At 40.3% G+C, this 26,707-nt stretch overlaps 1 protein-coding gene across 2 annotated transcripts in view; it reads right to left on the reverse strand.

The window, feature by feature from the left end:
* Positions 1 to 25,332, reverse strand: part of LOC128744563 (protein numb) — a 67,643-nt gene extending 42,311 nt beyond the window's left edge. For both annotated transcript variants that reach the window (XM_053841656.1, XM_053841658.1), the window contains exon 1: positions 24,623 to 25,332. The gene's annotated coding sequence lies outside the window, so the exon portion shown is untranslated. The remainder of the gene's footprint in view (positions 1 to 24,622) is intronic.
* Between the last annotated feature and the right edge of the window lie 1,375 nt (positions 25,333 to 26,707).

Consider the following 26,707-nt stretch of genomic DNA (forward strand, 5'->3'; position numbering starts at 1 on the left):
CAACAAAAAGAGTTCATAACTTTTCTTGTAAGAAACTTACATGATTGGTAACCGCAGGAAAATATACGTGTTTGCAAGGTGTAAATGTTGCCTGAAGACAGTTTTTATGCGAAATCAAAATTGAAAAAGTGGAAATGCTTCATGAACATACAGCTAGGAAGAAGGTGCGAACTTGAGCGTCTGTTCCTCAGATGAGGGGCGGCTCAAACAGCGTCTGTCTCGGAGCGGACGGCTGAATGTGTAACGCTGTATCCCGCAGGCTATACCTATGGTGGCAGACCCGTCAGCGGGATGTAGCTATGGCGACTCCGGTATAGTATACCGAAACTCTCATTCAGGAATTTCACCGGTCAAAAGCAAAAGCAACGAGTTATCCGGTGGAGATCCGCAGATGACCGTATAGAGTAAGGAGGGGTAAAAGTGCGATGCGGGTAAAAGTGCGATTCAATGATTTATCGGTGCAGATTCCGAGTAAATTTTCTACATTGGCATGGATGGGTGACTACTTTGACAGCTTGAATCTAACGTAAACTTTGGTTGCTTACAAAGCATAGTTGCTGAGTTATGCCCAAATGATATTTTAGGGCGGTTGTGATGTAATTTTTCGTTATACGGGAAATACGATATCAACAGGAGGAAATTACTTATTGAAAATTTGTGGCAGCGTTTTACATCACTCACATATCTGTTTTGAAAATACGGCGAAAATAATTTACAAAATATATTTCGCTTTTCCGTAATTTAATCTAACCCCGTCAAGCGCCTAGCGGGGTAAAAGTTCGATTCATGGACGGAGCAAAAATGCGATTCATGGACGAGGCAAAAATGTATAGCTAATTATATACAGCTTTAGACACTATATTACAGATACTAGAAATGAAAGTTCTGCAGAAAACTGTGTGCTCTACGGATGTTGGCCGAAGAAAATCAATGTGTTTCCGCTGATGAAACAAAAAACAAACGTTTGGAAAAGTTTCGATCTAACGGAGGCTGCAATACACCAGCGCATAATAGAAAAGGTGCAAATTAAGAATATTCCTTACCGAAACATAACGCAGATTGAAGATAATGTGGTTTTGTTAGCTACTGCTAGGCTAATTTTATGGATTCTAGCTTCGAACTTTTGCCCCGCGGTATTCGCACTTTTGCCCCGCTAGTGAGGTAAAAGTACGAATCTGCACTTGATCAGTAGAAAGTAGAATTTATTCTGCAAAACACTATTACCGCAGATGAGTTAAATGTGAAGACATCGAGTTACTGCATCAATATAAAATATATTATATTGTTGTCCGTCTTTATATCTCACGAAAATTGACGGCAACTTCAAACATCGCACTTATGCCCCGCCCTACTCTATGTGCGTTGAGAATTAAGAGCAAATTATTCAACCACAGCCTAATTAACGTTACGCACCGCCAAATGATAAATCCGATGATGCCAAAGACGAGTTCTACGACAAATTCAAGAGGACCTATGAAGACCTGAAATATGACGTAAAACTAGTCGGAGATGCAATTGCGCAGATCGGGAGCAAGGAATTCTTTCGTCCTGTCATTGAAAGACATACCCTTCATCTTCATCGACCAATGCTAACAGCCTAAGGCTCATAAATTTTGCCGCGGCAGAAGAATGACCATCAGTAGCACCTGCTTTTTCCACGTCTGAATCTTTGGAGACATACTTGGAGGCATCCAAATGGAGATTGTAGCTCTCAGATCGATCGTGTCTTGATTTACAGTCGATACTTTTCGGATGACATCGATGTACGGTTTTTCGGGGACCAAATATGGACCCTGACCGACTCGTTGACTCGTCATGTGTAAGATTCGCGCAAGATTATCAAAAGGCTCACGCTAAGAGAACGCTGCGTTGCAACCAGACTTCATTTTGCTCATCTTCAGTATACAGAGACAGAGCAATCTGCTTTTCACAACGACCAAGAGCGTTCATTTTCTGTTCAACCGTTGGCTCTCTCTCCGAATGATACCTGATTACCGTTTTCTCTTATAACCACTCATCTTGCCCAAAGGGAGAACAACTACAAACAGAACTAATATTTTCTTCGCACACTGGTGAACATATTTATTTGCCCCGTATCCCAAAAAGAATACGGGACAGGCAATTATATGGACTGAAACGATATGCTCCGTGACCTTGAGAGCAGGTATTCGGTAGTGCTCCGGCAGAAAAAGATAGATGACGCTCATTCGGGGACAGAGCAAAGCAGGAAAGCACTGCTAAAGCAAAATCTCGTCGCTTGTCGGAGAAGGTAACATCTGATAGCGATAGAGAAATTCGATTCGTCTTCTGCGCTTTGCCAGTAAAAGACCGAGAATTGAGTTAAATTTCAGAGCACGGCAGATGCCTGGTTGCAACATACAGCGGTTGACGGCACATGGCGGTAGCAGCAGAATACGCCAGAAAGCTTGATCAGCAAATCACAGAACAGCAGAAAGAAAGGGAAGTCATAAGTAAGCTGCGGAGGAACCACCACTATACCATTGAAACAACTACGAGAGAGGTGTTAAGCACGATGCGCCGAAGACAGCGTAACAGCGTAACGGGGCGTTTGATGCTGAATGCCAGAGAGTGAAAATGAAAAGAACCAGGCTAGGAGTCGCATGCTTACTGCGGCCCGACTACACGTCAGAACAGTGAAAAATTTTGGAAGATCAGAGCCGCGGAAAAAAGAACCCACCGTCTAAAAAAGGCGAGTACGAAGAGCACGTGCTTTCCGGTCCAGAGGAGCAATTCGCCAGCAACGACACACGGAGTTTCTACAAAACGGTGAGGTAAAGGAATTTTGCAATGGCTGTGAGGTGTTATTTTAATGCTGACAACCTGCTTATTGACAAAACAGCGGTAACAGCCAGGTGGAAGGGCACTTCCAGACACTGTTGAATAGAGAGGTAAACATAAAGGTCGGCCGGAACAGAAAAAGAATTGTGAGCGATGGTCAAGCTGTGCCTGAACTTCTAAGAGCGGGAAGCGAGTGGCTGGACGAAGCGATCCACCGGATCATGGTCTGGATCTGGGAGGAAGAACAAATAGCAGAGGAGTATGCTATTTTTTTAAAAAAAGGTCATCTAATCGACTGTAAAAACTATCGAGGCATTACATTGCTGAATTCTGCATATAAAGTGCTTTCCCGTATCCTGTTATGTATACTAAGACCGTCAGCAGAGTATGAAGCTGGTTTTCGTGAGGGACGCTTCACGACGGATCAGAGGTTTACCCTGCGTCAGTTACTAAACAAGTTCCGGTAGTACAACTTGCAGACGCATCAGCTGTTTGTTGACTTTAGTTAAGCTGATTTGCGTGACGCTGAATCGATCAAAATTATATGTCAGAATCGCTTTTGTGACGTTAGACGGACTGAAGCAAGGGAATGCACTCTTCAACCTGCTATTCAAAATTAACTTGGAAGGCGCAATACGAAGAGCTAACGTGGAAAAGAACGGCATGTGACAACGATGGAAGCCAAAGAAGTAAAACGACGAATCGCAACTACCAATCGAGCTTACTACGAATGACGTCGCCAGCTGAAGTCCCGTAGTTTCCCAATTCACACAAAACTGGCAAACTACAGAACCCTAATCCTCCCGGACAAGAATCATGGACGCTGAAGGAAGCTGATCGATGGGTTTTTGAGCGTCAAATTCTGTGGAATGGTAGTGGTGACGCATGAACCACGACCTCTATGAAGTATACAAATATGCTGATATAGTGAAGGTAGTACAATGCGATGGGCTGGGCACGTAACCAGAATGCCCGATGAACGAATAGCTAAAAATATTGTCAGCAGAGAATCAGGAAGAATCCATTTCAGGCAACGCACCGTCAAGGACGATGCACGTTCAGCTAACGTTCGAAGGAATTTGAGAATAGAAGCCCAGAACCTAGCGTACTGGAGGACCATAAGTCGTTCGATCCAGGGTCGATAACGGACTGTCGCCACTAAAGTAAATAATGAAGAAAATAGTTTTTTTCGGACATACCCTAAATGAGACTTAAGAACTAAGTGCAAAATAAAAAGTATGTATAAAACATAGAAATAAAATAATAGTTGAAAACTTAAAACAAAAAAGTTACATCGAAAGAACGGTCTTTTATTATGTAAAATTTATTTCATGGGCACTGAAAGAATATCTGATATCACAGCAAAATGAAGCTTCCATTTAAATGTATGTTGTTTAAATGGAACACTGTGTATTTGATGAATTCCATCAAAAAATCTGTTTCCCATGTTGCTACTCATGGCACCAATTTTGAAACTATTGATTACGCTTAGGTATGCACCTGCAATTTTGACAAAGACAATTCATGTCGCCCCATTCAATACTCGAATCACTCATTCACCCCAACCATTTTTGATGGATATTTAAAAAAAAACTCACCATCAAGTATTTGTTTCGTCTTATCAAGGATTTTCCAGCTAGCTACTTGACGAGGAAAGCTCGCAACACAGAATAAGTGCTTCCGCTCGTTCAGCTGAGAGTAACGGAATATTGCAAAACACATACTATCCTTTCACCCTTGCTAGCTAGCATTGATCCGTTGAGGACAACAGCAATTGATACAGCTCCAACGGGGTGGAACGAAATAAATCGCCTATTTGAAATGTCTCTTTGGGTTTAGATGAACTGGGGAAATGCAGCAAAACGATCACGATACAACGACCGTAAAAGCATATTGAACACTCTTGGAGCGCCGAAGACAGGACAATACCGGAAACAATAGCAACAATGTATGGTCTTCGACTAGCAACGCAATGGGTTAACTTGTTTGTCCCCAATGCCGGAAAGCTCTTTCTCTCTGACAGTTTGTTTTTCTGCCAGGACTTGAGCGGAAAGTCAGCCGCTAGACTGATAGCGAAGAGTAAATGGGGATTACACGTTGAATGGAGCCATATTTCACAGCGCGGAATCACGCGGAAGCAAGCACGGAATCAAAGACTAGGTCAGACGGCGAATTTAGGTTACATGAATCAAAAAAGAGGTTGTCTGCCGCCAGAATGATAGGACGAGGAGTGTTTTGTAGCTATTTACACTTTAGCACCTATAGCAAGAAGAAATTGGCTTTTGCAAGTAGAGCATAGGTTCAAGGAGAAGGAATTGAAATAAATATTATCGGAAATCATTCAATGCAGTCACTGTGCTCATACTATACAGCGACTGTAATCAAGATATGCAAACACTTGCTTCGAGAATGTTGGTCAATAAGCCAAACCAGGATAACAAATTGCATTGAAATGATGTTTGATGTTGCTTTTCAGTATACAGTACTGAGCATTCAATGCGAGATCCTTTACGATTACATTGCATAGCATCAACCACAACGGATACACCCGGAAGTGTATATTTATATATGTATGCAGTGCACCATATGGCCAACCGATCTTCCAAACTTACTACAGGCATCCTCCATGTGGGAAAATGCACGTGCCTACATTTAGTCTGCATCGCACATCACGTTTGAAACAAGAAAGAACATCCTGTATTAGTTTCCATAGAGCTGCAAGGAATAAACGAGCATGGATCCGGTTTTTTTTTTGGTTCATTCTGTTCTCATCTTTTCATCGGAAGGAAGAAACTCAAACCGAAAACTGCACAGATGTAACGAAAGAGTTTTTTAATCGACTCTTTTACCTCTTTTAAAATACCTTTAATCATTTCATCTCCTATAGCAATGAATAACTCATATTTAAGCATGCAGCTTTCATTTTAAATTGCACTTTAACTCTAGTTTGGTACATTAAAAGCCAAAAAAAAATTTGAATATTTAAGCGAATGAATTTAATATAGATGAGAACAGCGATTCTAATAGGCAAGTGGAATACTTTTAGATTATATAAAATGGAAATGTGCTTATTTTGGGTCTTGATCCTAATCACTTTGACCGATCTCTTAATGTTTATACTTTTAATTGTACTTTTGACTTTTGACAATTTTTAATAACCTTTGAAAATTTACCTTTTGTCATTTGCCTTTTGTCTTTGGTCAGTTGTCTTTTCACCTTTCGGTTTTTGGTCTTTTGTCTTTTGACCTTTTGCCATTTGGCCTTTTGGCCATTAGGCCTTTTGCTTTTTTGTTTTTTTATTTTTCAATGCACTGTTTTCTATTCTCTATCTTATCGCTTTCAAGTTTATATATGCCGCGTCTACTTGTACACCTTTTTCAGATTCAGAGTGGAGATACTCAAAACCAACTATTATAACGGAGTTGTAATTAACCGTCATTCCGTCGAAAATTTTCAACTTTCTCTATTATAAAAACATATTGAATCATTACATCAATTGGAAAAGATATTCCAATAAACCAATTTACTCTCAGGACATCAAAGTGGTCAAAACTCAAACGAAAGAAATGCTATTTGTTGAAACGAAATTTTCATTACGTTATGAAAACGTTTGGAATTCAGTCAACCTCTGCGACGCATCTCAGTCTACTCAAGACACCGTTAGGCTATTGTTCATAAGAAAAATAAAAGCATCGGAAATTAATGCGAAACTGTCATAAATGCCTGACGACCAGCATCAACGCTTATAGATTTCCAAATCTCTCATGACGCTGCAGTATATGTATCAGTTCAGTTTGGTTCAGTCTTTCGTTGAAACGCCACATTCACTACATCCACACTCGTTACATTCTTTGAAATAGTTCTTTGCCTCCCAACATGTATTTCATGATAAGAATCTGGAAAAAAGTCTTCAGAATAAACTTTGATAACGGAACAAGCGTGTTATTGGTTGCAAGTATTAAACTAAACGATTTATAGGTAACTTAATAAGAGTAGCTAAATTTTCATAGTGTTGCATTATTTGTTTAGTTTGAATCTGCAACACATTGATGTCCTGAAAGTGAACAGTGTGTCATTTTTCAATCAATTCGTAAATTCTCATTTGCATAAAATCTTTTCACTGGTAACTCTGCTACTAGGTACGTTGTCAGTCACAAATGATACTGATTGATTAAGTTCTTTAATGGATTAAAAACTCAGACCTTTCTTTGCTTCCTACTTGATATCCTACGGATTAAAAAGAGTTTATTACCTACTCAAAGCAGTAGTAATTTTATTCTGCCGTATAATCCCTAAGTTAACATAAATTCCACACAAAATGTAAAAATTTTAAATTTAAATTACCGCATCATCATTTAAATGTGGGTGGAATGTACAACGCAGCAGACGTGTTCAGTAAACATCACAACCACTCAATTGTCGAATGTTTTCATATGCAAATAGGGGGAAAAAAGGTACCTACTAATGAGCCCAACCTGTTTGCCCATTCTCTCGTGACAAATCGGATTAGAAGATATTTGTGCCTATTGGAAGTAACGAAATCCGTCCGCCCCCGCTCGGTACGTAAATTTACAATTGATAAGTCTCGGTTCACCGGCCGCCGGAGGTTCCCCGTCGCCCGTTAAATGCCTCCGCAAACTGACTGACAGCATTGACAGCTAGCCAGTAGCGTGTCGAAATGGAAGAAAAAAGATCACGTGGACTTGCCGTCTCGCTGGGATTTCGTCTGTCTAATCTCCGGTTGGTTTTAGGTTCACAGCGCAAAGTCTGATACCTGCTCGTGGTGGGTTTATTATTGTGTCTCGATGATATTATCTGCAGCTGGCGGCGGCGTGTGTGTGATAAGCAAACCCACACAGCGTGAGTTTGAAGCGATTTAATGACAGCCACACGTTTCGGCACAGGATACGTACGTGCCACGTCCCAATTGAGAGTGAGGAAGCTGCCCCACGGTGCCATTTAGAGTTCTTATCTAGGCATCATCTGCAGTTTGTAATAAAAGCAGCAGATTCGGTCATCATCAGCAGCCATTCGGTTAATGGAAGGTAAATACATACATTTTGTGTGATAACAACTCGTCAAATTGGTCGCCATTTTACCGGCTGCTGCCGGCCGTAATACGCCTATCTTCGGATGTTTCGGGCGAAACACTGCAGAGTAATGATTGCAATCCGCATTGGCGGCACTGTCAACATCTGTCATGTGCTGGGCAAATAGCAAAACACTTTTTTTGCGTTGTTTGGCTAGCTGCAACAAGCCATGGTTTGTGTGTCGTAGGTACACGCACCAAAATCTGTGAAATTCTTCAATCTTACAAAGTGATTTCGTTAAAAATTTCAGCAAACAATAAATTGAGAAACTAACAGCCTAACGCAACTGGTCCAAATTAATACGCTGGTACACATCCTTCTCGAAGGCTGTCTAGCCTGTGTTAGCTATATGTATGTACGTACATACGGATGTGAATTTCATGTCACAACAAAGCCAGGGAGCATCACCACGCACCGGTGGTGGTGGCGGCAGCAGGATTCCAGTAAACACTGGCGAATGAGTTTCATAATGTATTTACGAGGCGAATACCCAAAGACTTTAAGCCTGAACCGGAGCAGATGTTCAGTTTTTTTTCCGCTTTTTGTTGCGTTTTTCGTACCCTACAGGAAGCCAGAAAGGACCATTACACTAACACCATGTCATTTCAAGCGTACACGCGATAGTCGGGCTGCACGCTGTGGTATTCCCACCGAGTGGATCGAGGTTTTATCGTTGCCACCAGAAGCGAAGGCGAATAAAAATACGGTTCACTGTATGACCTTTCATCCTACCCAGTTTATTTTTATTCAAGGAAACTTTGAAAATGATGCCAGTCAATATATGCCTTTATTACGTTATTAGGTTTAGAAAATCTGGATCAAATTAATCGTATCTAAAACAACTCTACTCGACGGTAATCTCGAGAATCTGTAAATTACGCGGTTCGAGGATTTTCAACGACTTCGGAAAAATCTAAAAGATTTTTACAAAGCCAATTGTAAACTTTGTAGGTCTTCTGATATTTTAGTTACCTTCAGCAAATAACGCAAAAGCATTCAAGGTCAATTGATAGTCCATCCATACCGCCCAGATACCTACCGGTTCGACAACTTTCTTCAAGATTTGCACAACAGGTGCGTTTACCCATGATGAAACGCACATCTTTTAGGTATTGGTCTCGAAGGAATTCGACATTAGGCACTCAGCACATACTCACGTCATCGGCCAAACTGAACGGTATCATGGCAAGAAAAAAACCATCACCAGATTGATTGGCATGTTTCGAATTGAATCGAAAACTGCTCCGCAGTCCTAAGTGTGGTAGGTACCCTGAAGCGAAAGGACGCACCTCCTCTTTACCATTCATTGTGGTGATATTGCGTGCAGCTCAAAAATGATTTTCTCCTTCTGTGAGCAATCGTAATATCAATCAACCCAGCAGATCTGCGCTGTACATTTCACTCCCTCCCGCCCTCGCCCAACATCATAATGCTGATGCCCCCAACTCATGGCACCGCGCGGAGTACACTCAATTACATCGCATCGCCTCATCGCCGGACCGCGCCGCGCCGGTGGATGTTTGGAGCCTTTTTGGATCAGGTTTCCATTATCGCGCGATTGGTCATTCACCTTTTATCTACTCTTCCAACAACGAGGGCCGCTTCACGTTATTGTATGGTTGAGATGAGTTTTCGATTTTCATTAATCACACAACCGGTGAAATGTGTGAGTCTTCTTGGCTCTTGAAAATTGAATTGAATCGACAGAATTTATGGCTTTAACTAACTTATGACTTGTGGCGGCTCAAAACTAGCTATAGCTCAGTTAATTTAGCAGATAATGCATTATTGCAGGTTCAGAAATGTTCAAAATCATGGAAAATTCTTATGCCAACCTCCTTTACGACAGTGGCAATAATATTGTCACCAACAACGATGGAAAATTATCTTTATTGAATCACTGACTCGCCATAGTTAGTTTTTTTATCTAGTTAAAAGATATATCTGGGACGTTACGTATATTTCTACCCGTAATAATCATAAGAAACAAATTGAGAAGAGCTAATGGTGTCCAAAAGCGAGAATTTTTCAACTACAGGTTTCCCTAACTCTTTCAATACACGTTTATTGCTTAGGATCTTTTAAGTTAAACTGCACAATCTATTTTATTTTGTTTTTAGGACTGCTTGCTACATAAAACTGCGGTATAAAATGGGAAGCGAAAAGTGGAAAGGAGGTTGGGTTTTGAATAGTAAAATTTCCTAAGACGGAGTTAGGGTTCCATTTCCAACGTTCGTTTAAATAACGTCGTCCCGAACTTCATTGGGATCACACAATAGGCCGTATGAAAAAAAGAATTAGACCAAATGCTACCATACGATTTAAACGGAAAAAGCAAAGCAAACCATTTTATTCATACGGCCCAATAACTCTCAAATTCGCCAGATGGAAATCGAACGAATCATTTTGTCTGAGTCATTTTGGAAAACAAGGTCCTAGCTAAACAATACAGCAGCCTCGAGACGCCGACGAAAGCCATTCGTGTGTGAGCCAAAATATCGGCAAGTTACAGTTACAGGCAGCTACCAATGTGATGTCAAAGTAAAAGGTGGCCATAACGAGCCAAAGTTGATTGATTCTGAATTTTTGATTATTTTCTCACATTGTATACTTTAAAATAAATAAAAATCATTTTCTAAACCGAATAGGTTTCCGGTAATATATTACATTGGTGCACCCCCCCGGGGTTAGACGTTTCATTGTTTATGTCTATCACAAAAATAAATTGTTAGGGCTCTATGTTGAGCTTTATGTTATCGAGTGAAGTGACTTTAAAGCAGGAATAATAGATGAAAAGATAATTTCAATGCAGCTCCAAAATCTCCATCGTGCGTGACACCTAACTTAAAACGAATCTCTACGGGAAATGGCAAAGAAGTTTGCGGTAAACCGTAGTGCAGTTCAGAAGATTACTCTGAAGCATCATCAAGTTGGAAATGTTCCTAACCGACCAGGAAGAAGAGCAAAATGCAAAAGTGCTTTACGAACGGACTATCAACGACAAAAAACGACCTTTCATCGCAAAGATCATATTGGTAAGCCACTAGTGTTCGGGAAGCGTGTTATCCAGTCAGATGAATCATATGTTGAGTTGTTCAATAACAATGGCGACAAAGAATCAGTCGTGTTGCGCTCGAATAGCTCTCCAATGCACAAAAACGGTTGTACCTTTGTGAGGGATACACCCAGGAAGAGGCTAGGAAACTCACCGTTCATCCTGTTGACCACCAAACGCGATCTCTCGAACAAAGCATGCGGCAACAGTCGACGGAAACTGTATCGTCAAACACAAGCACAAAAGGTCTAAGTACCAAACAACCTAAAGTGCGCAAAAATGAAAGACCATCTGCCCTCAAACCTCAAAAGGAGGTTTCGTATAGTGAGATGGTGGATGCTTCCAGCATCGCAATCACTGCAAGTAATTATCCATCCATTGTACTACTGTGTTACCTGACTCATAGCGAACCTCTATTTACAAAATTCTAAAATCTCTCATGCTTTTATTTTTGGAGTAAACATGTAATTTCTTATGTTATATAGTCGATATTCGTATGCTCTATTCGAATTTATAATCAATTAAACGAAAAACCCCAAAGTTTGCGAGTTACGAGACCCTCCCCCGTATATAACGTATATTCATTATGAGTCAAGTAACACAGTAGCCACGAACCAGCTAACAGTTATCCACAATGAAATCCTGAACTGCATTGCGGAACACGATTGTCCAGCCATGTAGTCAAAGTTCAGGAGCTGCAAGCTCAAGAACTGCCACCTGTTCCTCGTTTGTGCTAACGAGCAGACATTAAGATGACTGAAAATCACGGTACCAATCCTCAAACCGTGGGATGAAGTGCCAAGTACTTCATCGCAGCGTACCAAATCGTCAAACTAGCACTGGAGTTAGAAGCTCTGTCTACCAACAAAATTGTCAAGCAAGGCTTCCTACTGAACTATATGTTCGGCAAAGCTCGTTTGCGACAGGTTAGTCGAAGTGCGGCCAACTTTCAATCAGGGGATTCTGCGTCAAGAGCAGCGAAGGTACGTGTGGAGCAACCTTCCGAGGGAGTTTCACAACCACCTGCTCTGTCACGTCCGCAACGGTTGCAAAGATTCGCAATGTTTCCCGCAAAAGAGCTGTGCATCAGCCACCAACCAAAAATCCCACACCACAAAATACACCAGAAGGAGCCGCTCGTACTTCGGTTTCCTGTCGCCTGCAGCCACTGAAGCCGTCGAATGTTAGGAAGCTAGCTAATCAACGAAGCATACACGCTACTGGCTGCCATCCATCAGTCTCCGAGGCCAACGTCTCTGTCAAGAACGGCAAACTAGGCCATCAACATGTCAAAAGCGGTTCAAATGACCTTGGTCGGAGGCTAGTAAACCATCAAATAACAGCTACATTTATACAAGGGCATTGGGCTCACGGCATGAGAATTCTTAGTCAGTAAATTTTCTGTAATATGCAGTCCAAACCGAGTACTGCAATTCTGTTAACTAAAGAAATAAAATTAAAGCTAGGCGTCCAAATCTAATTGTGAAGCTTACAGGGCATCCCTCATCAAATTCTACACAGAGCTTCGCAAGGCCAAAAGGAAGTCCAGAGTAAAATTTTGCGAGAGCATCTAGACTCAGCCAGATTCTGCACGACTACAAAAATTGTTGACCAAAGACCGTAACAATGGCCAATTGCAATAGCAATTGAAAACTGCAGATGGTAGTCTCACTGTTACTACCAGGGAAACATTGGAAGATCTTATGAACACGCATTTGCCCGATTTAACAGAGACCACTGGACGCGACGTTGACGGTCAGCAGCAAGATTAGTCATCGCGCAATGCGGCAAATGCCTCGGTTCTGCTTACACGCGTATTGTTTACGGGGGCTTTGATCTCATTGAACCAATGAGGTCTTCAGGTCTGGACGACATTCTACCACACTTCTCACAAAAGGAGGACGAGATTAGAATGTCCGAGCTCATCAACGTATTTAGTTACAGTAAACCGCACTTTCTTGCCTAGTGACGATGGCTGAAAAGTCGCTCCAATACCAAGAGACGGCATTCTGTGCTTTTCTTGACACTGAAGGCACTTGCGCCAATACGTCCATCGCTTCAATTAATACGGCTCTCCTTAACAAAGGAACCGAAACCGAAATAGATGACAATAATGGTGGGGATTTCAGCAATGCTGTCAAGCAGGGAAATCACAGTCTCGTTGAGAGATACGTCGATCACGATTTCAGCAATCAAAGGATGTCCTCAGGGAGGAGGAGCCTGGCTATAACATCATTATGTACGTCGACGACGTAGTACTTGTTGTTAGAGATAAATTTGACGCAATGCTGTCAAGTCGTTTGCGAAGAGTTCTAAATACCATTATTTGTGGTGCTTAAAATAGGGGTTAATATAAATCACACCAATTACTAGGCGCAATAAACATACCCTTACTCCACCTGCATTGAATGATGTCAGATTAAGCTTCAAAAATAAAATTAAACATCTAGGTATCAACTTGGATCAAAAACAGAACTATACTGCTCGCCTAGACAATGCTATTAAGGAAACAACTTCAGCCATCTGGGCATCCAGGTAACTGTTTGGCAAAACGTGGACACTTGAACCTCAATTAGCCCTTTGGTCATACATTACTATCGCATGGTCTAGGCTAACCTATGCCGCTCTCGTATGGTGACCAACGACCATACCAACGACCAACGACGAGGAGCCAGCGCAGACCAAGCTAAACAAATTTCAATGCCTGACATGTCTTTCAGTAACCAGCGCCATGACCAACACCACAACACCAACAGCGGCCATGGAGGCAATGCTACGCTTGCTGCCTTTACATCTTCATATAAAGAAAGAAGCTGAGCCCAATGCACTAAGGTTGCCAAGGTCTAGTAACATATTGGAAGGGGACCAAATTAACCTTCTTCGCGTATCAAAGGAGTTCAAACTATGATCCCTAGTTACGACAATAGGCCGTATAAATAAAAGAGTTAGAGCAAATGCGGGATTTAGCGATTTAAACGGGAAAAGCAAAGTAAACTGTTTTATTCATACGGTCTAATTTCTGATTGGATTGGAGATAAACCCTAACATGTGCTACATAGCGTAATTGACACAGATCGCACTGTATGGATAATCTGCCTGTTCTTCGTAGATGGATAAAAAAAAATGAGACCTGCACAGGCTCCAGAGTTTACGGAAGTGGTCTAAGGAAGCACTTCCTGCTCACTATGCTGCTACGACTTTGACACTGCTCAGAACTGAAATAGTTTTTTTTTCGGTTATAGTCACTTCAACAGCTTGCATCATTCGGGATTTATTCAAAAATGTCAAAATCCACCAAATTTCCCTGAACTGCGGCCCATTAAAAGATACTGGGCTTTAAACAAAAAGCATCTCATTAAGGATGATACAGAAGCTAACTCCGTTGAAAGTTTCACGAAAATGTGACCTGCAACAGTGCAAAAAGCTTCAGTGTACATTGTGTAAGCCTCATTTAGGGGATCGACAGCAAAGTTAGAACGTTTCAAAATTAAGCAATAAATCCAAATTCCATCATAACGTACAATCATTTTCAAATAGGTATACAACCAAACTTATGAATTTGTACGAAAATAAACAGTTTCCTGCTAAAAATAGGTGTCCACTTTAGAAAACCTTACATAAATTATTCATAAGAAAAATGTGACAGGCGCATAAATTAAAACTATTATTGTACGTAATACAATTAGTACAAAATTAAAATTCGTTCACAGTTACTAAATAGTGCAATCATCGGAACAACAGAACAGGTATACTTAGCAATTTTTCTTCAAACCACAGGATGACTCATCAACACCGGAGACTGAACTGACTAATCGTTCTAAACCGTTAACCGTTTAATCGATCAGCACCGTTCCGCCGGAATGCATTCCGAACCGGCCACTTGCCGCTGGGCTGCGTTGGTTGATTCATATTCTTGGAATTCTCGTTTTAAGTACTAAACCCCTCTCTCTGTCTCTCTCCAATAATATTACGGATCAAAATTAATATTCGAAACGACCATCTTCGAACCGTTTTGTGCCCTGCAAACCGGTTTCCTGTTCTTTGGTCACTCCGGCATAGATAGCAATGATGATGGCATAAAGACATCGTCACCAGCCAGCCAATGTTGTTAGCAAACAACAACAACAACAACAACAACCACCGCAGCCGAAGCGAAGAAGCCATGCTTGTTCTATCCTAGAGAGGTGTTTATTGCACAGAAAAAATACGAACCGAGCGCAAATGCAGCAATTTTCATTATTTGCTCCGTCGCTGCTGTTGCAATAAACAGCCTATCTTCAGTTTTTGTTTACGTGGCAATAAATCGGCTTTTCAGACGAGCTGCGGAAAAGTGCACCATTACCTAACGCTATAGATTTATATTGTGCGAATCGGAGTATTGTAATTTTTACCGTAGCTCCATGCGCTTGTACGTGTATCATCAAGCAAACGAAACAGTGCAGTGGTCAAGGCTCTTTTGTGATCGGTTCTTTGTGACAGCCTATTGCAATCGTAGCGAGGTCATCATCAGCTCGGTCCTTTGATATCGACATTTGTGACGATTTTACTATCACTGCACTGCACTTCTGACGAAGGATGGTGCGCGAGCAGCACGGTTCAAGACACGGTTTTGCTGGAAGCACTTTAAGACAACTGCAACCACTTCTAGTCGGCACAGCACGACCAATAAATAAAGCAGGGTGATAAAATTCCTAAGCTGGATAGCAACAACACCGGAGACACAGAGAATACATTCCAGTTGCGACAAAAAAAAGATAAACGTTTGGTCTAAATACGAACTATTTAGTTGAAAGAAATAAAACTAGTGCAAAGTTTTGAAAATAGTGAGAAGATTGGAGACACTACAACAACAAGTGAAATTTATGGATAATACCTAGATCGTTGTGAAAAACTGTCGACTGTAATCCACAAACAATAACTTTTAACGGATTAGAAAAACTTCCTGAATGATCTATTCGTCGGTAGTTCGTCTGCAATTAATTGATCGATTGAACTGCCTGACGAATCTGTTGAAATGAAACATTCTTCCAAAGGAAACCAGAACAACAGAATGAAAAAAAATGTATCGCTAATTTAAACCAAAAAAACAAGTGGTGGACACCAATTAATACATTTTTTCAACAACTTCGAGAGCAATAGAATCATTCCAACGATTTTCTAAACTTTCAAACTCCATCTCAGGGACAGGCGAATCGCTTTCCTTGAATTTCTTTGAGACGTATGGACAGGCGAATCATAAACGAGGTCCAAATCATGGTGGGTCAAGGGGTATGGAAGCAGTTCAAGTTGTTAATTTCCATCGTTCCAAGGATTTATAGATAGGTGATTTTCGTTGGTGATTTTTGTCAGTTGAGAGCGTTCCTGTTTAGTTACTATACTAAAATAACTAAATAATAAAGTGCAGTCGCTATTGATCATCCGGACCTTCCGCAAAAAGTTTAGAACGAAATTCTGTGTGTAACCCAAAATAAAGAGGTTATGTCTCCACCAATTGACTGTTGTATTTTGGACTGTTGGATGCTCTCATCAACCTACTTAACTTTTTGAAGTATAGTGAAAAATTAGCATTTATATCGTTTCGTATTTGTCGACACAGAGAATCTTTCTATCACACGTAGACAAATGAACCTTAACCCCAAATTGACTGACCGAAAATTCGACAAAATTCGAGCAGCCGGAGCACCCGGTTACAAATATAAAAGTTATTATTTACACATTTCAATTTACGTAAAATTATGTAAATAACAAGTATCTGGAGATTTCTGACGATAATTCAAAAGGAACAGTCCGAAACTGGAACTCGAAAAGTTTAACATGGGTACACGTAAATCTAATAACTAATAAATTTTCACTGTACGTTCTCCAGTCTAGCGGTCCAGATAGACTCATACGTATTCCAAGCGATGCTCGTAAACTCCAGCGTTGCCCGAACAATAGAACAATAAAGAGCTTTGAAGAAAAATGGGTTCACTAGCGAACCCAAGTCGATCGGACTTTTGTCAATTATGACAGAAATCTGGGATTTCATAGTGAGTTTCTAGTCAAGTATTACTCCTAGATCCTTAGATTCACCAAATTTGGCTCCAGAAATTTCGTAAGCACACTCTATTGCGCTTCTAGTGTGGTGAAAGCTTTTGACGCAACATTCTCCACACTCAAATGGATTCTTTACGCACTTGTCATTTAACAAATTCAGAAGCTCCTGTAAAGGCCCAGACACAATGCATACGGATTTTGCTACGTTGCGGAAATTTGACAGAAAACCCATGAAAAAACTGTCAAATTGCCGCAACGTAGTAAAATCCGTATGCATTGTGTTTGGGGCTTAACATTCTGCAGTTCTCGATTTGCTTGACTACAAAATCCATTACATACCATTTACAAAATCTACAAATTGCTTGTGATACACCTAAGTTTCTCCAGCATGATCAAAAGAATACCACGATTAATGCTGTCAAAAGCGGCTTTCAAATTAGTATACCTAAACTGTATCAACTTGAACTTTCGCTCAAAAAAATTTGCCATCAAGAGTGCACAATCGCTTATAGAGGTGCTATTGTAAATTGAATCATTTCGGTATCTTCAGAGCACTTTTTCGTTAATTATATTATTATCAATAATTTTAGTTAAAATTTAACAGTTCGATAGTTATTTCACTTTTTTATCGAATATAACCCTGCTCTGAAGCATGGTTATTTTTGTCACTTCGATGGTTATAAAGCATTGCACGCAGATGTCAGTGCATTTTTTTTCGTCCCAGATTTGACAGTGTTGTGGGGTTTGTTTTGATTACTTATTCGCAAGACCCAGAAGCAAAAAAACTGCAAAAATGACAAAAATATATGTTGTGCAGAACTGATATCATTTTTCTGCTTCGGAAAAGTCGGGCATTTCCGGTTTCCGCAAACAAGTGGTACGAATTACAAGTAAAAAACTCACTAGCAATAAAATTAGGTTACAAAGGGAATCAAAACAAAACACACAAAAACGTCAAACCAGAGTTGAGGTTAGGCACCGTGCAAAGGTTTATTCTGAGAGCCAATGAGATATGCACAAGTGCGGAAAGAGCTTCGATGTGTTTCACTGATTTTTCCTTGATTTTTTTTCACTAATGTATAACAAATTTGTTTAATCAACCCGAATTATAATGAGATAAATTTTATCTATCAAATAGGAGCAAATAAACACCAAAAATTCATCCAGTTCCAACCCAGACTGAATCAACCAATTCGCTATTACAGAAACATATCTTCATCCTCACCTTATATACTCTTACTGAGCAAAACATCTGTCAAAATTTGAAATGGTTCTAAACTGAGTTGAACCACTCGAGAAGTAATAACTATCGAACTGTCAAATTTCAACTAAAAAGTTAAAAATATCGCGAAATAGTTCACAGCCGAAATAGTAATCGCAGAATTATAAATTCTATCAAAGCGATCAATTATAAATAGTCCCACGTCAACTTTTCTGACATCTGTGAAGGTAATCTTTAATTTTTTTCGAAGGGCTTATAGCGAGTATTTAAAGAGAATAAATTAAATTTATATTGAAAAGGCAGTGACAAAAAGTACCCATTTCAAAAATCAATATGCTTTTAATAAGTTTCCATCGGAAGACCCCTCGATTGTCTTGATATTTTGACATGTTTTGCACACCTCCTCGACAGCGCTTTCTTGGTACCCCCATTAAGATGGACCCTCAGTATTGTACCAAAACAACAATGACCGTCGCATTGATTTTCTATGAAGTGATTTTCTGCCCAGTATATTTGACGTTTCAGATTCGGTCACGGAAAAATGACGAGTCCGACCGGGGGGTCAGTTTTACAGCAAATGGCTCGACCTGGTGTATTCGTACACGCGATCGCATTTGATTCAATTGAAAAAAATGGAGAACCCAGCGATTTCGAAAGCAATTTTCGCCTTGGCAGAGGCAGGAAGCGCAAAACGGATGCAAGAACGAACACCAGGAGCGAAGTCTACAGGAACCTGAAGGTAATTTCCTGTCGTCAGGTCTCTTTCTTCCAATCTTATCAGATCGAACAGCTGGAATAGCTCCCATAGAGCCCGGCCACCAACTCCATCGAGAATTCGTGGACGAGGTCTGCATTAACACAACTAGTGTGTCCTCAAATTTGCTTCTGACGATGAACAGCGAGTCGTAACGAATTCCAATTAACCACCTCTCGAACGAACAATGAATTAGGCTAGCTTGTCGTGTCATTGGCTGGTACTAGTACTAGCAGACTCTGCAAGTGGCGTCTATGAGTTTGGATAAGCCTCCGATGAAAAGCACTAGGAGGAGACTGCGTTTTAAGGAAAACGGACGATCGATAAGCGTAAAAGCGTTGTAAAGGGTGTTTCACATCAAATTGCATCACGCTATAAAACGCTGTAGAAAATTATCTAATTAGCCGATCCTCTTCACAACCTTCAGACACTAAAATTGTGTTTTGTGTAACATCTCGCCGCAGCTTCTTCTGTACGGAAACACACCTGTTCTTCATGTCTTCCTCAGATTTGAGGATGCTTCCGTAGTACCTGCTTCTTAATAGGCCAGTATTTTTCATTGAGCCTTAGTTCCGGTGCGTTGGGGGAGTTATGTCCTTGGGTATGAAAGTAACCCCGTTGGTTTCGTACCATTCCAGGACATCCTTTGAATAGTACAACGAAGCTAGATTCGACCAGAAGATCGTAGGACCGTCGTATTGCTTCAACAGGGAAAGCACACGCTTCTGTAAAAACTCCTTGAAGTAGATCTACCCGTTTACAGTCCCGGTAGTCACGGACGGCGCCCTCTATTTGCCACATGAGCAGATCGCTAGCCAAATCATGTATTTCTTGGCAAACTTTGAAAGTTTCTGCATCCTTGCTTCCTCCCGAACATCAAACGTGCGCTGGGTAGTAAAGTACAGTAGCCCCGGAAGCTGCCAGAAGTCCGCCTTGACGTTAGTCTCATCATCCATGATGAGAGAGTTGAGAATTTTCCAGGTGCTTACGCAAAATAAATTCGCGGCGTTGCTTTTCGGGTGACGCCATTTTTTCCAATTTTCGAAAAACTGACCACGATAAAAATACAGTGTAAATAATACACTCTAAACTACTTATACCCAAATTTTCAAGAGAAAACACCCAAATGGTAATTTTCTACAGCGTTTCGTGATGCAATTTGATGTGGGACACCCTTTGTATAAGGTTTTACTAGAGATAACTGATATCGTTATAACGACTCAATCCGTTCACAAATTTCACGCAACAGTTTAGTGGACACGTAGTCGATTCAAGGAGCTTGCGCTCGAACGAATGAGAGAAACATCACCAAACAGGAAATGCGGCAGGATCAGGGATTTGAAGAAATTCAGTTTGGTGCGGATTCAATGCTTCTTTCCGCACTGCTGTGACACTAAGCCATTTCAATGCAAATCATTTTGGAAGATAAATCCTAGGTCGCTGGCACTTTCTGACCATTCGACGAAGCTTTGGTCATCCAATATAAGTCTAGGTGCTGGCGAAACAGTGCTTCTGGCTCTGCGACGTCGACTTGTGAGGAATAGGACCTTACTCTTGGCCGGTTTCGCAAGAAGTTCTTACCATTCTGACTAATTTGCGTGAACAACGACCGAACACATCTTCATAGAGCTGCACATCGTCGGCATAAATTTAAATTGACCAGTACGTTATCATCGTCGGTAGATCATTTACATGACAGCAAAATAGTAAAGGACCAAGCACTGATCCTTGAGGAACGTCGGACGGCACTTTAATACTATGTGAGCAGCGGTCAGCACAAAAACTTGTCTGTTGACTTCCAATAGGGTATGTTGCTGCTTCGTCGTTATTGTCTATTCCCGTCCTATCCAACTCAAATTATTAAAAATATCAGCATTTTTATGACACACAATGCAAAACCAGTTATTCCCTAATATTTTAGTTTGTTGTCTATCATACGCGATCAATCAAAGTGAGCTGAGATCCATTTAAATGCTTTTTAACATTAAAGAAGTCCTACCAACCAAATTTCCTACGTTTTTTCGTGCGACGAAGAAGACAATGTCGACTAATCGTTTTAATTTCCATTATTCATAAATGAAAACAACTCAAGCAAGGCATTGTCGTTATTCTACAGCCAGGAAAAGTTGCCTAACCTGCAGAAATTTTGCAAAAAAACATTTGTCATGCCGTCCTACACAAATACATGCGCGTTAGCTTCGTAAACATTGTTGTGATTTTCAGTTCGGACGATGAAAAATTTTGATGGACGGATTTTAAAACGGTACAACGAATTTAAGAAATAAAGTCAGTTGCGTAATTTCAATAATATGCTTTAATAATCGCTTTTCAGTGATTTCAAACTTCACAGATCGGAAGGTACGTATGTTTTAGTCAAATCAGCACAAGAACTTTTGGTGTATTCATTAAATCCATCTAACAAATGATGAAAATTAGAATGGCTTTACTTACTACGACGGGAATTAGAAATAAACCCTAGATGCGTTCTCATCAAACTCACGGCAGTGGAAGAAAAGTTGAACTAAGCACACAATGCAGTCAGTAGTTTTGCTGTAGTTTGACAAATTTGATCGTGAAGGATAGACAGGCTCAGGTGTAAGATTTTTTCATCAACTTACCATGAGATCGTTACAAAATTAGTATCAAAATAAGCAAAAAAGTCTACAGAATAAAAATTTAAATAACACTAACTACTTCAAAAATTTTCAACGGCCCTTTCCTTTTAAACTTAATTAATGTTGTTCATTTTTATAACAGACAGAATTTTAAATTGATTGATTTATTTAAATGTTCTATTAGTATCATCTATTTTGAGACTTTCCGTACTCTCATATGAAAATTCCATGTGTTAAACATTCTAAATTCTACAGTAAGGTCTACTTTCTGGTACTCAATCAGCATCTTTGGCTCAAGCAGCACGTTCCTTACAATCATGTGGAAGATTTGTGCCTTAATTAATTCTGGTACTCAAGCTACAAATCTTTTGATGCTTTATAAGGCAGTATATTTTTTGTTATCACTGTCTCACAAAGGAATAAACGCTCTTACAATGCGAAGTTAGAAAAAATTGCTAGCCAAAAAATTAGAACCATTCTTGCATCCACCAAACGTGTGCACCTTTTGTGGCATCAAAAGTCAGCAAGTTCAACAAGCACAGTTTAACGTGTAACCTGAGCTGAGCTGTCCGATTCCGAGGAACAGCATCACGACAACGAACGTCGCGTCGGGGACCAAGTTGATACAAAAACAAGCTTTACCTGGCGGCACATGCATACCAGTATGCGACCGTGCAAATTAATTTCTCATGAATTTTCTGAATCAATGTCGAAGTTTCACATGCACGCGTATCCGCCAGACACAGGCACAAGTTTTGTTGAATAGTCAGTCGTTTTACGGCTATAGGACTAGCTGCAGATTGTACGGTTGGATGCAGTTCCATTCTGTGCGTCCATTCGTTCGTTCGTTCGTTCGTCCGTCATCGCCGAGAACTGGTGAAGGCTCGCTCACACGATGGTATGAATGACAGATGTTTAGCATGTTCGCAGAAATGATTTTTGCTGTGTTCGGAATGCGCCACCGTATAGTGATTGCGGTCCATCGGCCAACCGTCGTCGTCATCGTCGTAGTCGTTTCTGGTCATTAGCATGAAAATTGAGCTGCAATGATTGCGCCTTGATGCCGGAGCGAACACGGTCTGTCACTACTGTAGGTTGGTCAAACAACATTGAAAACTTTTCCTGTTAGTCAATGGATGTAAGATGCATGTTCATACTAAATTCATTTTTTAAATTTATTCTAATAGGTGATTATGAATTTTCCGAATAAAGTTTTAAATTATACCTAATTCGTCATCTGACGCAAGACTCAAAGATTTTAAAATGATACCGAAAACATGACTGTTTGAAACTTCATCTCTACCGAACCAACAAAACACTCGTTGTTTCACCGATTTTTAGACAATATCGCGCAACTTTCTGGACTAAGAAAGATAAAATTGTAACATTCTGCTGTGCTCGAGCTCGAGCACCGCGCAAGAAAATCAAGCTACTGCTGCTAATCATAAACCGGTTCCAACAAGCAGGAAAATGGTTATTTTGCTGCTCTTGCTGATTCTGTAAACCTTGTCTATGAGGCACCTCGATAGTACGTTTGTTATAAACAGTGAAACTTTGATTAACTGAACTACAAACCAGGAAAGCTAAAAGTATTGTAGTGGGTAATGATGTGGTTCAAGCCGAATCAACTGCGGCCATAAAGGGCAAGGCATTTGCTAATGGACCGGAGGTAATTTCCGATTTTCTAATGTGTATAATGAGAAATTGGTGGAAAATATGATCAAGTAACGTAGAGGAAGAAATATGGAATGTTCCTTTCAGGTAGGTTCAAAAATCGATTATCAAGGAGAACGTCTTAAGGAAATCAGTAAAAAACTATTCGATGGAATTTTGCTGAATGAAAATGATAATATGGTTACAAATAATCAGAGGTGGGCACAATTCCGCTAATCCGCTAACAGCTAATTAGCTCAGCTAACATTTTGGTTAGCGGTTAGCGTTTTCGCTAATTTTTATAACCGTTAGCGTTTTTATTAGCTTCCGCTAAATTTATGTACCGCTAAATAAACCGCTAACTTTTTTTGGCAATCGGCAATTAAATCGAAGCATTCTAAATGCCAAACTTTTGTACGCACTTTACCAGCCGAGAGCCGGGCTGGCTCTTGCTGTATCAACAATTCCTCTCCATTGACTCGGTTCTGGGCTACTCGTCGCCAATTCGCTGAGCGTCTCGACACACGCAAATCGGCTTCAACCTGCTTAAGCCATTTAGCACGTCGAGCCCCTATATTCATGATGCCGGTGGGGTTTTTGAAGAGAATGGATTTCATTGCACAGTCATCCGGCATCGTTGCGATGTGGCTGGCCCACCGTAGTCTCCCAACTTTCGCCAGGCGTACGATAAATAGTGCCTGCAATCCGTGGTTCATATGCCTCCGCCACTCTCCGCTATCCGTTTATGCTCCACCAAAAATAGTCCGCCAATACGGCAGGTGCACGTAAGCAATCCAATGAAAATGTTATTTGGAAAGCTTTCACAAAATTTTTCTCAACGATCGAAAACTTCAATCAAAAATCGAGAAAACTATGTCTTGCCACATGGAAATACATGTTTACCTTTTTTTAATGTGCTAATGTGGTAAGCGATAATGGTCTTTAAACATTTTTCGTGAATGCCTGCAATTTTTTTCACGGAATTAATTCATGTACTTTTTCTTAAACCTTTGCAACGATGGTTTTCTTTTATTGCCAAAATTAGCATTGATCAAAGTATTGCCAAATCTACAGTGCTAACAAATTTAGCGGTTAGCGGTTAGCGTTAGCTTCCGCTAAATTTTTGGTTAATTTAGCGGTTAGCGGTTATCGAAGCTAACGTTTTGATTTAGCGGATTAGCTGCTAGCGAAGCTAACATTTCGGTTAGCGGTGCCCACCTCTGCAAATAATCAAAGCAACGTATCGTCACAATCTGGTAATAATTCAATAAAACAAAAAAAAATACAATTCATGATAATTTAAACTGAGGGATATTCATTCATTATTGATAAAAGACGTAGCTGACATCGGACTTTCGCACAGTAGTCGCGCCATAATCAATATTTGCAATTGTTTACCTGATATATGTATATTCCTCCAAAGGGTAACACGAGCCCAACGCAAATTAAATGATGACCGGTTGAAAACCCCTAAATTTGCTCAGAGTCAGAAGGTCAACCGCGGACAATTCTATACATATATCCAAACATCCGGTAAACGGAAGCTAATCCACAGGCAGCAAAAAGTTCCAACGCCTTCCAATGGCCTTTAGCCTTTACAGCACACCTTACTATTGGCGAGGTATGCTTTCTATATGTGTGCAAAGTCGATAACTACGTTCCACGGTAGAATTCGAACTTGATTACGTCAATACAGCAACGGCTCCAACTATCCACAATAAGTATGTAAACTGCCTTACTTCACTCAAATTAAGCGATTTCCATTAACTTCACACCAAACTTAACGAATTCATCACAAAAATCCCAGTCAACAGATCTTGTTTGAGCGAACCTGTCCCCAAAAAGGGGGTGGAGGATGGGGAGAAAAACAAGACCAAAAACACTACCCAACGAACACTCGGCACTCGGCCCATACAACGCAAACAGCGACTCCCGCAAATCCGCGAAACCTCACTGACACACGTGATCGCGAGTGCGAACTATGAAACCCAGCGAAACACCCCGAAACAACAAAACTATCACCGACCGACTCCCGGCTGCTACGTACGGAGGACGCCGCGCGTAACGGTCGAACTTCAAACAACTGACTGAACTGACACGAAAACGGTTCGATTCAACAACTCTCCGTCTCCGACGGCCAAGCCATGGCAGTCCGTTCTCCGTTCAGTATGCTTCACTTATTATAGTGGTGGCCACACCAACACCAACTAAATAAACAAAACTATACGACGTAAGCACAGCAGCGAGCGCGCGTTTGGCCTAATGGAAACTGGTTCCCGCAGAGCCAGCCGCTGCCAATGACTGGGGAAAGGAGAAATAAAATGTTGATTCGCCCTTTCAGTCCTGTAATTTTTTAACGAAAACTGTTCATACTCTTTGTTGTTCCTAAGTAGTAATTTTTGACAGAAAAAAACCAAAAGCAAAAACATCTTATAAAATTAAAGTTTTATTAATTTAAGTTTTTAGCAGTCATCATTAAATTTTTGGATTTTTTTTACGTAGGGGGTCCAGGTACTTCATAAAAACGAGGAGTAATTTATGTTTACAGATGGATCAAAATATAGCACTATTGCTTCTTGTCAAATCTATAACGGAAACACATAGGTATTACAGCGGTATTCCGATTATATCTACACCTGGTTTAATCTACACCCGATTTTAGGTAACCCCGATTTTGTCAACCATTTTGACCCGGTTTTATCTACCTTTTTTTTAATTGTTATTTTAACCGTGTGGCATGAAAATTTGGAAGATTTCATAAATTTATGCATAACAGAGAATATTTCTTTGTATTTTATAGTTTACTATATGGCATCTGTGGTGTGTAATTATACACAGAATGGGTATTATAATGCTGAAGTCAAATACGCAAAGTAACTTCTATTTATTTTGTAACGCATAATTTTATCATTTCACAATGATTATTTGTGTGATTTTTCTATACCGTAACGCTAACGGGCACACCTCGTCTCCGCTAGGAACTATGGTTATCACTTTTCTTTCCTTATAAATTGTCATCTATTGAACCATTGAATCGATTTTATTGATTTTATTACAAAAAAGTCTTATTTAATGAGCTTTTCAGAAAAAACAATGAAAACAAAGTTTTTTATGATTGCAAAAACATTTTCTGTAGAAAATATTCGTTATCAATTTTTTTAATAATACAATTCAATGGCAAGCTGGTTGTTTACACACGATATTAAAAAAAATCTCTCTCTCTCTCTCTCTCATAACTTTCTTAATCACCCTTTTAGGATACCCCTTCCGAAAGAAACCCTGTTTATACCAGTGATCACTGCTTCCTCAAGAGTGTAGTGGGTCTTAGGCAAATATTCTGGTTGAAATCCATCAACTCTCTGTATCAACTAAAGTGGTGCATCTTGGTTCGTAGGTACATCGTTCACCTTACCTTGCTCCGCACTGTGACTGTCTCCTCAGCTTAGTGAATACTATTGAGTGCAATCAGTAGTTTTGGTTTTC

The sequence above is a fragment of the Sabethes cyaneus genome, chromosome 3 (genome assembly GCF_943734655.1).
Source record: "Sabethes cyaneus chromosome 3, idSabCyanKW18_F2, whole genome shotgun sequence".
In the NCBI taxonomy this organism is placed as follows: Eukaryota; Metazoa; Arthropoda; class Insecta; order Diptera; family Culicidae; genus Sabethes; species Sabethes cyaneus.